The 13505-nt window shown below is 35.8% G+C and overlaps 1 long non-coding RNA gene across 4 annotated transcripts; it reads left to right on the top strand.

Moving 5' to 3' along the window:
- Window positions 1–6203: 6203 nt before the first annotated feature.
- On the top strand, window positions 6204–10018 carry LOC106379627. Of its 4 annotated transcripts, none has more exons than XR_007319561.1 (10): window positions 6207–6485; window positions 6574–6735; window positions 6878–6966; window positions 7040–7115; window positions 7207–7664; window positions 7753–7892; window positions 7986–8142; window positions 8357–8771; window positions 9083–9140; window positions 9725–10018. It is a non-coding gene; the product is annotated as an uncharacterized LOC106379627 (long non-coding RNA). The 4 variants fall into 4 exon arrangements; XR_007319559.1 differs by having other exon boundaries at window positions 6208–6485; window positions 7986–8196; XR_007319558.1 differs by having other exon boundaries at window positions 6206–6485; window positions 7986–8771.
- The last annotated feature ends 3487 nt before the right edge of the window (window positions 10019–13505 follow it).

Raw genomic sequence — 13505 nt, forward strand, 5'->3', positions numbered from 1 at the left:
TCTTGCGTCGCTATGCTTATGTCAACACAAGCCCTGACTCGAGGAAAGGCAAAGATGTATCCCTTGTTTAATTCTCGTGCCAAGTAATGAAAGAACTCGGCGAACCACAAGTGCAATTCATCTAATCTACAACAAAATGAATATAAAATAAAAGTCTAATTTCTTAATAATCGTGGAGGCAGAAAAACTCTGAGAACCGTACCAAAGTAATATAAATCTAATGACAAAAAAAATAAAAAAAAAATAATGATATTTTGTAATTAATTAAACTTTTAGAGTGAATATGGCAAAACAAAATAAAAAAGGTTAATTTTGTGTTTGACCATAATCATTTCTTAATAAAACCCTATAGTCCTTGATTAACTAATTCAACACTAGATCCGGGGAAATCGCATGCATTAAGCTTAGCACATGCCAATCCTAAATTTAGATAAATTAGGTACTGTTTTTTACATAGGTTTAAAATCATTTTACGTATTTTTGGGTATTACATTTTTGTAGAAAATAAACATTTCACTTACTTTTAGTTATTCCAATATTCCAATTGGTAAAATAATTTAGTAAGCCAAATATATTTAATTACGAGAAGAGAAAAAGACAAAAATAGCACTAAATTAAGTTTTTGTTCCCAAACTAGCACTCAAGGTCAAAAGTCACAAAAATAGTACTTAATGTTTTATCAAAAGTCACAAACTTAGGGTTTAGAGTTAAAGGGTGGGGTTTAAGATTTAGGTTTAGGGTTTAGAGTTTAGGGTTTAGGGTTTAGAGTTTATGGTTTAGGGTTTAGGATTTAGGGTTTATGGTTTAGAGTTTAAGGTTTAGGGTTTAGAGTTTAGGGTTTAGGGTTTAGAGTTTAGGGTTTAGGGTTTAGGGTTTAGGGTTTAGAGTTTAGGGTTTAGGATTTTGAGTTGAGAAATGAGGTTCTAGGGATAAGATTTCAAATTTTGAAAAATAAAAAAATTAAAATTTTCAAAGGATAAACTTAAAAAGGTGCTATTTTGGTCATTTTAGTTTTTGAGTGTTATTTTTGTGATATAAACTTAGAAATGTGCTATTTTGGAGATTTGTCCTTACGAGAATACCATTTGTATATAGATGCACAAAAAACATCATTGGATTTCATTATAAGCAAACTACATTTGATCATATATGATATATAGTAATGATGTTCATATATTAATTATTGGTTTTTTTATTGGTTAAGACTGTGGCAGCTACACGAGCAATCCTCCCCCGAGCAAGTCTTCATCGCTTCAATAAGCTTATTGTTCTCTTCAATATAATTATCTATGATTTTCAGCTGAGACTCAATTAATCTATCTATATTTAAATGTCGGATTGCTTCAAAATGTTCGCAGCCCAAAACAATCTTGTTTTCATCAAGGTATTCAATTAAAGTTTTCTCCAAACCCTACATTGCACAAAATATAATTAACGCTTATAGAAAAAACAAAATACATAAGAGTACGAGTAGTGTAAATAAATACTCACCCTCACGTGCTCTTCATCTTCTTTTGATTTTTCCTTCATAAGGATGAGTTCACAAATAACATCGAAAATTTCAACATTTGTGGAAGCCATTTTTTTCTTTGGTGAATCTAAATCTTGAAAGATATTTAAAATTTTGTTTTCACTTCTATATAATTTTGGCACATTTATAGATTTGATGAATCAAGTCAGTCAACAACATTAAATGAATGTATATTTATATTGATGTTGTTCTTGGTCAAATATCCTTAATTTATATATATTTACCAATATATAATACCATAAATGTTCCATTTAAGAATATGAATAACAATTTTATTAAAAATATAGTATATTCTCATATATGGTGTAACAAAAGATAACTTTCCTTAATTATTTGATTTTGAATTTTTATGAAACGAATTGAAGTTACAAATGTTTTTTATATTTTGCTAATAATGTTTTTAATATATTTTTATAGCGTTTTCTCTAAAAATCTAAAAATTGTGACCTAAATATAATTTAATTTCACATAATTATTAATGTTATATAGGATAACGAAGACAAAATATAATATTTATGTTTATAAACGAACTTGGAAGCATGTAGTTGTATCAATTCCAGTGTGGCATTCCAATATTGTTAGAAACTTTCCCTAAATATCAGTAGAATAACAAAATACTATGTAAAAATTTTATGGATAAATTATGATATATCTAAATATCAGTAAATTAGAAACCCAAAATTTATTTTATTTTTAACGTTGATTCGATCAGTTATTAAAAGATATAACTATGAGAATCAAACAAGTAATAAAATGGGAATAAGAGCCTCAGATAGATTGTCCACGTAGGATTCAAAAATCATCCAATAAGATTCTTTCTTTTGGCCATCTCACAGTCCATTTTCGTGTTGGGCTTCTAATAATTTTTTGACCTGTTAACTTGAATTTGTTTAGCCCGTTTAGCCCAATGAGAGGGAAAACCCTAGAAACGTGAGACGATGAACTCCAGATCCTTTTGTGTGTTGTTCTTCGTCGTTTCCAATTCTCTAACGGATTGTCGATCAAACGACCCACGATTCATTTCTGTGTAATCAAGCCTCCATTTATGGCTTCCTTTCACCTTTTCCCTCTGAATTTCTTTATAACCTTTTTTCTCCAGATCCATTTATCACAAAATTGTCTATCTCTTCACCAATTCTTGGTTCCAATCAAAATCGAAAAAATCCTCTTAAGAAGCCGAATCCACGATGAAACCCGATGGCAAATCCCCACCGATCAAACATACCGGCAAAACCGGTGTCTCCTCCACCAAAGCTGTCTTCGGCGATCCTACGTCGAAGAAACCAAACGGCAAGGCGGTTCTCCACTCCGACTCCTCCGCCAAAACTTGTGTTTCCTCCGCCAGATCTGTCTCCGGCGATCCTATGTCAAAGAATTACACGTTTTGATTTTTCTTAGTGTTAAATGTTGAGAATCCAAATGTCGTTTTTGCTGTTGTGAATTGTAACCTTCGTTATTTTTGCAGATATCTAGCTTCGAGTTCTTTATGAATGGAACAGCTAATGAAGACCAATGTGGTTGCGTTTGGGGTGTTGCCTCTAGAAATCATAACTAGCCGTTGAGCTATTGACACATCTATAAAGCAATGTGATTTTGGGTAATAGAATAAAATAGTCGGAAAACTTGAAATGCATATTTTGCAATAGTTTTCTTATTGAAAAGGTTTCTTATTGGTTTGCTAATATGGTGTTTTCATTTTTTCTGAGAAGCTATATATGTTTGTAAGTACTATATATCATCTCATAGAGTCTAAAAACATGACTGGAACTTTGCATATATGAGTCTGTGCATCTGGAACTTCATCACTCTGCTTCATGGTTTAGATACAGTGAAAGTGAAGCTTAATAGATTATACAATGACAATCTATAGTTGTTTATGTGTCGATTTGATTTTAATTTTCTTGCTTTTTTTGTTGTTGGTATTGGCTTGATTTTTTAGTTTTTTCGTCCTATTGTGATGCAGATATTGATTTGAGAGTTTGGGAAACCACACACTGAACTCAAATCGTAAAAGTTTGTCTGAGAGACATAGAGAGAAAGATCTTGAAAAGGTTTGTTGTTATTTGTGTTGTCTGTTTTTCTGTTTTGTGTTTGTGTTTATTAAAGGAAGTTCAGTTTCATAAATTCAGTTTGTTTATTTCTTCCGTTCATCCAAAATTTTAAGTTTTTAACTTTTTGTTAGTTAAATACAAGCCAATTATCATGAATGTGTTCAGGTGTATTTATGCCGTGAGTGTTATGCATTAGCGTACAGAATTTTTACTGCCACTTAGTTTTATGGATCAGTTATTACATTCAGAATTTTACTGCCACTTAGTTTTGGATCAGTTATTACATCATATGTTCTTCACTTTTATGTTTTAATTTGTCAGAGCTTCGTAGATGGTACCTTTTGTTTATACATAAGAACTGTGTTGCGGAATCTATAAATTAAGAAAATCAATGAGGAGAGGGCATCAATGGTTGCTCAGTTTGCTACGGAATCCACCTAAAGAAAGATCCTTGCTGCAGAAAAAGATGATGATGACATGCCTCCAATTGAAGCTATATTTGCTCCATTAGAATCTGAGCTTAAGCTTCCACGAAAAGAGGCATTTTACATGGCATTTATAAGGTTGATTGATTGCTCTCTACCTCCATATAGGGTTTCTAAAAATTGATGAAGCCATCAACTGTTTTGTTTCTTCGTAGATGGGGAAGTTCAATAAGATAACATGGTTTGGATCGTCTGACTAAATCAAAAGAACCTGCCGTATAATACTGAGAGGACCATTGAAGGTACCCTCCCAAAAGCAGACATGATTGATGATGACCAAAACAAGAATAGTTCATGAAACAAATAGAAATCTGTCAGGTTATGTAGTCATCATCTTATTTTTTGTGTGTACTCTTAAGTCTGAACACGCTAGAGATGGAAAAATTATAAGATGAAAAGCTATGAGCCTATGATGATCGACAAAAGCCAAGGTCAAAAGTTAATGGATGTTCTTTTGTACTTCCCAAAACCATTGTTCACTTAGGAACAACTATATGTGTCTCTATCAAACGTTACTTCATTGATGAAAATCATAGAAGAAACCCAAAATTCTGATAAGAGTTAAGAAGATAGTTAAAAGTATATATATATATATATATACAATGGCTTTACAACTTGAAAAGATTGGTAAGAGATACAAAAATATTTTGCTTTGATTCGAGATTTATGGATTAAAATAATTATTTGATTTTAAATGCACGAACAAAAGCTTTGAACTTCTTAACTAGCTATTGATCCACCTTAACTTATTATTATGTTTTTTAACCACAAGCCTATTATTATGTTATAAGCTACGAACTTCATATTATGTTACACCTTAGCTACGGACTTCATACTATGTTATAAATACATGAAAAAACAATAATCATGTATTGTTTAATTATCCCCTAAATTAAATACATATAAGCGTAAATATAAAATATTTAAAAAAATTTTTCTAACAAGTACATTTAAGGCCCAACCAAGGAAAAAGTAAATGTAATGTAGATGGAGAGTTTCATCAACTCAACTATTCCAGCGGAAGTGGGTTGGATTCTAAGAAATGAGTATGGATGTTATAAAGAATCAGTTCAAGTTTCAGGGAAGATTGTTTAAAATGCGTTTGAAAGTGAGCATCAAGGAATTTTAATGGCGGTACAACATTGTTGGATAAGAGGTTATAGAATGCTAATCATTGAGAGTGACTGTGAAAAAGCCATATTAAAGAATGGTAATCTCAACTTTGGAGCTTATAACTGGATCAGGAAAATATGTTGTGGGTGCAAAGATTTGAAAATATCTCATTTACTTGGACCGGAAGAAAGACAAATTAGGTGGCGGATCTTTTGGCTAAAGCTTGAATTCCGAATGACAATTTATTTGTATGTTATTACAATGTACTTACTTTAGTTGTTCATCCTCTTCATGAAGGATTATGTAAACTCCACCTAAGTTTAATAAAATTAGTCGTTATAAAAAAATTATGTAGACTCCTATTTCTTTCATTTAATTAGATATTGATCCACCTTAGCTTATTAAAAGTTTAATACCACAAAAATAAATACTTATCTATTACGATACGTCAAAAGTGTTTTGAAATAAAACTATGAAAAACTTTTAAACAAGAGAAAAAAAAGAAAAAAACATTTTCTTTGAATTTAAATACTTTCAATACAAAACAAAATCAATAATTAAATATAATAAGAGATTATATAAAAAATAATACAACAAAATCAACAATTAAATATAAAAGGCAACTATAGTCTATCATATTTGATATTCATATAACAAATCAACATCAACAATTATATATAAAAAACAATTATCCGCGCAAAGCTCTAAAAAAAAGATAATAGTTCAGTTTCTTTCCCCATAAGCTGTCCACGTGTCCAATATTGTGGGTCCCACCAACTTTTAATTTTTTTTTTTCAACGATGATTTTGTGTATCGGATCACTCGAGAAGCGTTTAATACCAAATGGGCTTGAGAATAATGAGTTTTGTGAGACATGAAATGGGCTTCGTATCATAAAGGGAACACAAGAAACGATCAAAAAGTGCAAATAAGTTTTCTAGGTGGGGCTTAAACAAGAGGGTGAAACGAATGATGGGCATCGTATCAAATAATAAAAGAATGGTACTGTTGACGTATTGGGAAATCAAGGATTTTCACATCTCTTCAGACACGGGGCGACTCTTTGTGTTTCTATCAAAAAGTTGGTCTTTTCCTACCTGTACATCTCCCCATCATTTATGATTTCTAATCGTAACCCCTACGAAAATCCTCCTTATCTTAATTAGAGGAACCTTCCATCTCAAACCAGCGTTTGCAACTCAACTTTCGACATGGTCGCACAACTCAGTTTATAGTTGGTCGCCTCATCCGCTTATGGGATTCCCGCAATTCATGGGAATGACACTTATCTTCCTTGATAGAAAGGTAAAGCCATCTTCGATCTATCACAACATATCACTTACGACTGTTAAGATTGTTAGGATTGAATTATCAGATCTGTTTCAATCTGCAGGACTGAATTGTCACCTCATCTGTTTCCTTAAAAAGAGATAAGATGGAAAGCGAAGAGATGGATTCTATATTCCGTGGGAACATAATGAACAAAAAAGAGATGGAGGTGGTGATGAACAAAGCCAAAAGAGATCGTCTCCGAGTAACCAGTCGTTGTCTTCAGGTCTTACTCATCGAAAGTTCCTATCTTTTTACCTGATCACGTATCTGTGATGCTGCTCATTTGATAGATTGTGTATTATTATGTCTCTATCTCTGATGTCTTTGGTTGATTAAAAGCTTGATTCTTCCATCTTTTTTTGCAGCAAAACTTACTCTGGTTATTGTCAGAGGGTGAAACAGCTGTTGACATAGCTAGGAGCTAGCTTTAAAGTGCTTGAGCTCGATGAGATGAGTAAGGAACCAAAATATCTGTCATTAAACTTGGATTATATAGTCAAATGCTAATTTTACAATTTTACAATCAGCTTATCTGAGTGAACAGGGCAGAGCACTGTTCCAAACGTGTTCATCAAAGGAAAACATATTGTTTTGGATGTGATAGTAAGAAAAAAGACTATACGAACTCTCTTCACATTTAATGGAGATCATACACAGATCGCTGGAAGAGCTAACTGAATCTTTGTATTTGCAGGAGTGATGGAGAGTACAAGGAAAGCTAGCATATATTGTATGTTATACGTGACAAGAACTAGCAGCATGAAATAGCTAATTTATTAATCTATAAAGACCCATGAAGCTGATTTCCTCTGTATTGCTCGGATTGTTGGGGTCCTCCAACAAAATGGCTGGTCTTTTGTCTCATGCACCGGATGCAACAGGAAGTTGGAGTAATCTGGAACCCTCCCTCCGATGCAACAAATGTGTTACTCCCCACATCACCGGTGTTATCAGGTGTACGTTGTTTATCGTCTACCATTTATAAACACAAACCTTCATTTTAGTAATCAATAACCCTTGGATTCCTATATTTTAAGGTTTTGTGTTGAGCTTGCTGTGGATGATGGGAAAGATAGTGATACGTTTGTAATATTTGATAAGGAGATGACAAGGCTCACCAAGCAAGAAGTTGTTGTTCTTGCGTTTGAGGAGGTACTTTATATCTCTAGGAATACATTTAAAGTGGGTTTGATATTGTTACAGTTACTCTCATGGCGCCTGAAACTACTTGCCACTACAGATACCAACCGGTGGAGAGGAGGAGCTTCCAAGCTGTCTTGTAGAGCTTTCCTGGGAAGGAGTTCGTGTTTCAAATCCGTGTGACACCTTACAGTTTCACACATAATCAACGTACCTTCACTGTATCAACTATCAACGAAGGTACTGACAATCAGCCTGAGGTGGGGTTATGTTAGTGTTGAATATCTTTACTTTTTCCTTGATTAATTTAACACACAGTTAAATGTATCGCAGAGGGCCATCAACAATCTGCTACCACTCAGTGAAGAGGAAGGTGGAATAACGACAACATCTTCCAACGAGACGGTTGTTGCGGCGAAGCTAGGAATGGGTGGTGAGACAGCAAATCCACCGGGAAATAAAAATGTTGTTAACACACACAAGCACCACCGTGAGTGATAAGATACTATTAATTCCAGCAGCCCGTCAACCCCACTTTCATTATGTGGGTTTTTTAAATAACTATCCTTTGTATTGCTCATTTGAAACTTTGTTGTTTTTTTTTCCAATTATTTCCTGCAACTATCTCTCATTGGGGAAATAGTTATTTTGTTCTCTAATTACTAATGAAAGTGTAATGACCCTAAACCTTGCCCATGGGTCAGGTTGTTTGAGATTTCGCCAAGCTTGTCACCACCGTTCGCCACAGCTGAGAATCGCCGGAAACCGCCGCCTCTTAAGCTTTGTTTTCGTCGATTCCGTAAATCGGCCATAACTTCTTAACCGTTGCGAATCTCGTGCATCCAAGCCCATCATCGTGTTCCTCTCGTCGAGACGAAGCCGTAGACACCAACCACGCCTCAAACGGAGCCCGGACGAAGCCGCACGCGCCTCCCGAAGATTCGCCTCGGCGTGCGCGTGAAACACACGCGCCACCGCCGTCCGCCGGAGCCACCGCGAGTTCCGGCCACGCTCCGCCGTCTCCGACCAACGTTCGCCGGAGCCGCCGTGACCGACCACCGTCCGTTCGCCGCCGGGAAGCTGCCGCCGCGTCGCCGCCTCGCCGCCGTTGACTTTCCGGTAAGCCGCCGCGACGCCGCCGGGGACCGACACCGGTGACTCACCGGCGACTCGGTCAACTCGGCCGAGTCAACTCAGTGAGTCAACTCGGTTGACTCGGTTAACCGGTGGTTTGACCGGTTTAAATCGATTTCGGTTCGGTTAGGTTAAACCGGTCGGTTAAAATCAATTGGAAATCGGTTAGGGAAAACCGGATTAATTAATTAATTAATTAAATAATTAATCTTTGACCAGCGAGTTGACTTTCCCGTAAATACCCGTTTTAAACCGTTCGAAAGGCGTTCTGACTCGAAATTTCGATCTGATTTCAGATTTGGAGTCCATTTGAGCAGCTGGAGTTCATAGATACCACCTCTTATTGTTGCTAAGGTGAGGGTCTATTCCCGAACTCCTCTTATTCGGCTTAGGACCTCGAATAAGTATAATTTATTTCTAATGTGTTCCGTCTGTGTGAAATCGAGTCTGTCATTGCTTGTTTAGTTTTAGGTTCTTTGCATAAACCGGATCTAGGGGGTTAGAGGATTCAGCATTGATTGTTTCACTTAATGTAAATTCTTAGCTAGGATTGTTTTTGTTTGGAGACGGATACAGAGTCGGACTGCTGTATGCCGGATTGTATGGAGGTCACGGCCAACTTTAGTCGACCGGTTGAGCCGTAGACTGGAAGTGTCGATAAATCGTCTACGGGCGTGTGTTACCGAGCACTTTTTCGGTGTGTGTATGAACCGAGCACCTTTTCGGTAGTGTTTTGGCCTGTTAGTGGGCGGCGAGTGTGCACCTCGCTAGGACTATTGTTTGTTGTTTGGGTACTTTAGGTACTGTGTTTGACATGCATTATAATTAAATTATATTTATTCGGAGTGCTATGTCCGGGTCCATGGACTTCAGGGTGGCATCCCATACCTCACTGAGCGATTCCCCTGTCGCTCACCCCTCACTCTTCCCCTTTTCAGGTGAGACAAACAAGTATGTGATATTTGGACGGACTTGGTGCTATTGGACTTGTCTTTCGGATTTTATTTGGGCATGGGTGAGAGTTGTCGGGTTTATGGGCTTTTATATTACGGGATATTGTTGGTGGCCCGTCGTCCTTAGTGTCAGGGAGACGGGTATCACATTGTTGTATGATGACGCGTCGGGGGTGACACGCTGTCCTCCATATAGGAGGTGACGGGTGTCACAGAAAGGTTGACGGGATTTTCATTATTCATTAAACCATGTTCACAAAGAAACACTTGATGCCTTAACATAGCCTCGTCATCGTCGTTCTGAACATTCATAATGACTTTTAGTTGGAAGATATTTAGGATCCTCATTGGGTTTAACTAAAGAAACCGTACATTTTAATCCCGTGAAGGCCCAATAAGAAACTTAAACCTCCGTTTATGACTTGAAGTATGATTTTTTTTTTTACGGTTCTTTCAAATGTTTGTCTTAAAACACAAGTAACATGAAATTACAAATTACGAAAAGAAAAACAAATAACCACATAGAATTAAGACTCCAGGTTCTTCTTAAAATATTGACTTCAATTTGGTGAGAAGTGCAAACTTTCTTAAATAAAATTATTTAAAATGTAATTTTATGTCGGGTACGATTTGGTGTTACAAATAGTACACAATAATGATCCTCTGTTTTCTCCTACTTTTCTCATGACAAAAGTTAAACATGCCAATTAGATAGACATACAAACCTTATAAAATTAATTAATACATTGAAAAAATATTATTACAAAGATAAGTGTTGAAAATATCGACACATATGAATTCACCACACATTCTTATATCAATCTAATGAAATTGTGTTAGATACAATGTTCCATTCATCACCATTATAGTTAAGCTGAAAAAACAAATGTTTAAAAACCGAACAACAAGGTCCCCTACGCCAAACTACACAACGCATTAACAACGTATCTAGCCGACAATATCCTGTACACTAGACTACTTAACACAACAACAACGTACCCAGACCCGTGCTTGGACGTAAGCTATACCCCTAGTACAAACTAAAACCAAACCCCATTAAAACACTCACCTATAGCACAACATAACATCTTAGGAGAAGAACCCAACAATAATTCTAGTTTTTTTTTGTTGATAAAATCCATTGTAGTTTTACTTCAGGTCATAACTTCCTAATTCAAACAATATCGTAACCATGAGAGCGGGCCATGCCTAAAAATTTATAGCTGAACACATCTCGAGTAACTAACTACACAAAATCTCCATGGCATCATGATTTTGTGTCTGCAAAATATGGTCCAGGGACCAAAGAATGGTTTTATTGTGGCATATCCCAATGTCGTCGCCGAAACTGAGGGTACGCGGTACACCATAGAAGTATGTTCATGTTCTCCCATGTCTTCCATAGACCTATGATCATTGTAGCACAAACCTGACTTGAGGAAAAGCAAAGATGAATCTCTTGTTTAATCATTATTCGAAGGTAATCAGAGAACCCGGCGAAGCCACAAGTGCTATTAATCTACATACAACAACAGATATAAAAAACAATCTAATAACTTAACAAAGGGGGAGACAGAACAGCTCCAAAATCCGCACCAAAGTAACACAAATCGATTGACAACAAAACAACGAACGAGCTCAAACAACGCAAAAGTAAAACCAAAAATAGGCCAATAAAGAGAGTAATAAACCAAATATGGAGTCACAAAGAAGACAACCTCACTCCACAAGTTTCAAGTTAAACAAATCCGAAAATAATCTGAACCTATGAAGAGGAGACGGATCTGAACAACACCAACCTGACCACTAAACAGTCTTTCCCAGCCAATAAAAGCAGATCGGGGAGGCCTGAGATGATGAAATGGACAAGAGCACAACCTAGAAGGCTTGAACAAGCAAAACTAAGCAACACCATAAAGATAAGAAAAATAAGGCTAAAATCTCACAGGAACGCCATGGATCAACAAAGAGTGAACGAGACAGGAATGAGACCAATGGAAAGATATGATGAACCACAACACCCTTGACCAGCCATCCACAACTTGTAGAAACACATGTTCCGGAGTAAATTATAGTTACCCAAAGGATATTGTTGGTGCAATCAAGTTACAGCCAAATGATTCTATAAAATATTGGAAAATGAAATAAATAAACAATCTATATTTTATTTTATATGATCTATAATAAACTAATTACAAATAAGCTTTGTATATCATAATTTTTTATTATTCTAATCTAGGACAGGAATACTGTTTTAGACACAGTCTCTCTCACATGTTTAGCTAAAATTGACATTGTATTAGTTCTTCAAACAAATGTAGATTTGGGAGAAATCCTTGTTTCCGTCTTCTCTACTTGTGGTGTTGATCTCCATGGTTGTGTTTTTATTTATCATGAAAACCAAGACCATTACAAACAATATTTATCTCTTAGTATGAGAATATTAGAAACAAAATTACGTTGATGCTCATCCTCATGTTTTTATCATCCCTTTGTTGATTGCGTTTTCCACTGAGCAATAAATTATCCACCCACAGTCATTTCCATTAAATTTTGCACTGAGCTTTGTCTTCCTTCTCCCATATACATAAAACAACATTTGAATCAACGTTTGTCTTGCCTTTAGAATATACATAATTGCATTATGCTTAAAATCCTCACCCCTATTAAATAATTGATGCTTGTTGAATTCACCACCAGGTAATTTTTTGAACCAACCTCTATTCTTGTTTTTCTTCATCACAAGATTTGTCATCAGTAGGAAGATAGAGTTCATCTTCATCAGGAATTTTATCCTTACACTTCACCTTGTTGATTACTCTTAGGTCGTCTTTAACCATCTTAGCCTCATTGTGTTATTTAGAAATTAGAATTATCGGACAACCCAGCTTCAAGATCTACACCATTTCATCATTTGATGCTTCACAACTGTTCGCTACTATTTCTTTAGTTTATTCTTAAATAACACAATTGCCCTCCCACTCTCTTCTTCAGCTAATGCCTTCTTACTTTCTTTTTCAGCTATTGCTTCTCACTTACTTCTTCAGCTATTGACTTCTCACTCTCTTCTTCAGATACTGCCTTCATACTCTTTTCTTTTGTGACACCGAACCCTTTTTGATGCACATGTCAACCTCCTTGTACCATAGGCATATCGCCTCCGATCTATTTTTGTCATACTCCTTATTTTCCCACATTGGCTTTATATCTTATAATCTTGATAAAGTAGTTTGAACTACATTTTCCCTATGATGATCCTTCTCTCAAATATCCTTGACACCAAATTTGCGAAGATAGAAACATGAGCCACCTCAACAACATCGACCACCATCTATATATGTACTCCTCCAAGACTTCTTTTTCTTTTAAATTTCATAAAAATGGTACTTTACCTTCACCAAACTCTCCTTTTACTGTAATACCATCGATCAAAAAACAAACCAAACCACAGTTAGACAAAAATCCCAACAAAAGCGATCCAAAACAAGTAGTTCAAAATGATATAATTTCGAAGCGAAACAAACAAACAAAAACATCCAAAGATAATCATGGAGACAGCTGCTGAGCTTCCTTCGTGACAAGCTTCATGGCTGATTGAATGGATGGTTTGCGAAGTCCCTATCGCAAGGCGGTAAAGAGATTCTCCTTAAGTCTATTTTCTTAGCTCTGCCTATCTATGCAATGCCATGTTTTCACCTCCCAAAAGATACTTGTGCTCGCCTCAGAAGCGCGATGATTGAATTCTGGTGGAGCAGTGGATGTAATA

Source organism: Brassica napus, chromosome C2, assembly GCF_020379485.1.
Source record: "Brassica napus cultivar Da-Ae chromosome C2, Da-Ae, whole genome shotgun sequence".
Lineage (NCBI taxonomy): Eukaryota > Viridiplantae > Streptophyta > Magnoliopsida > Brassicales > Brassicaceae > Brassica > Brassica napus.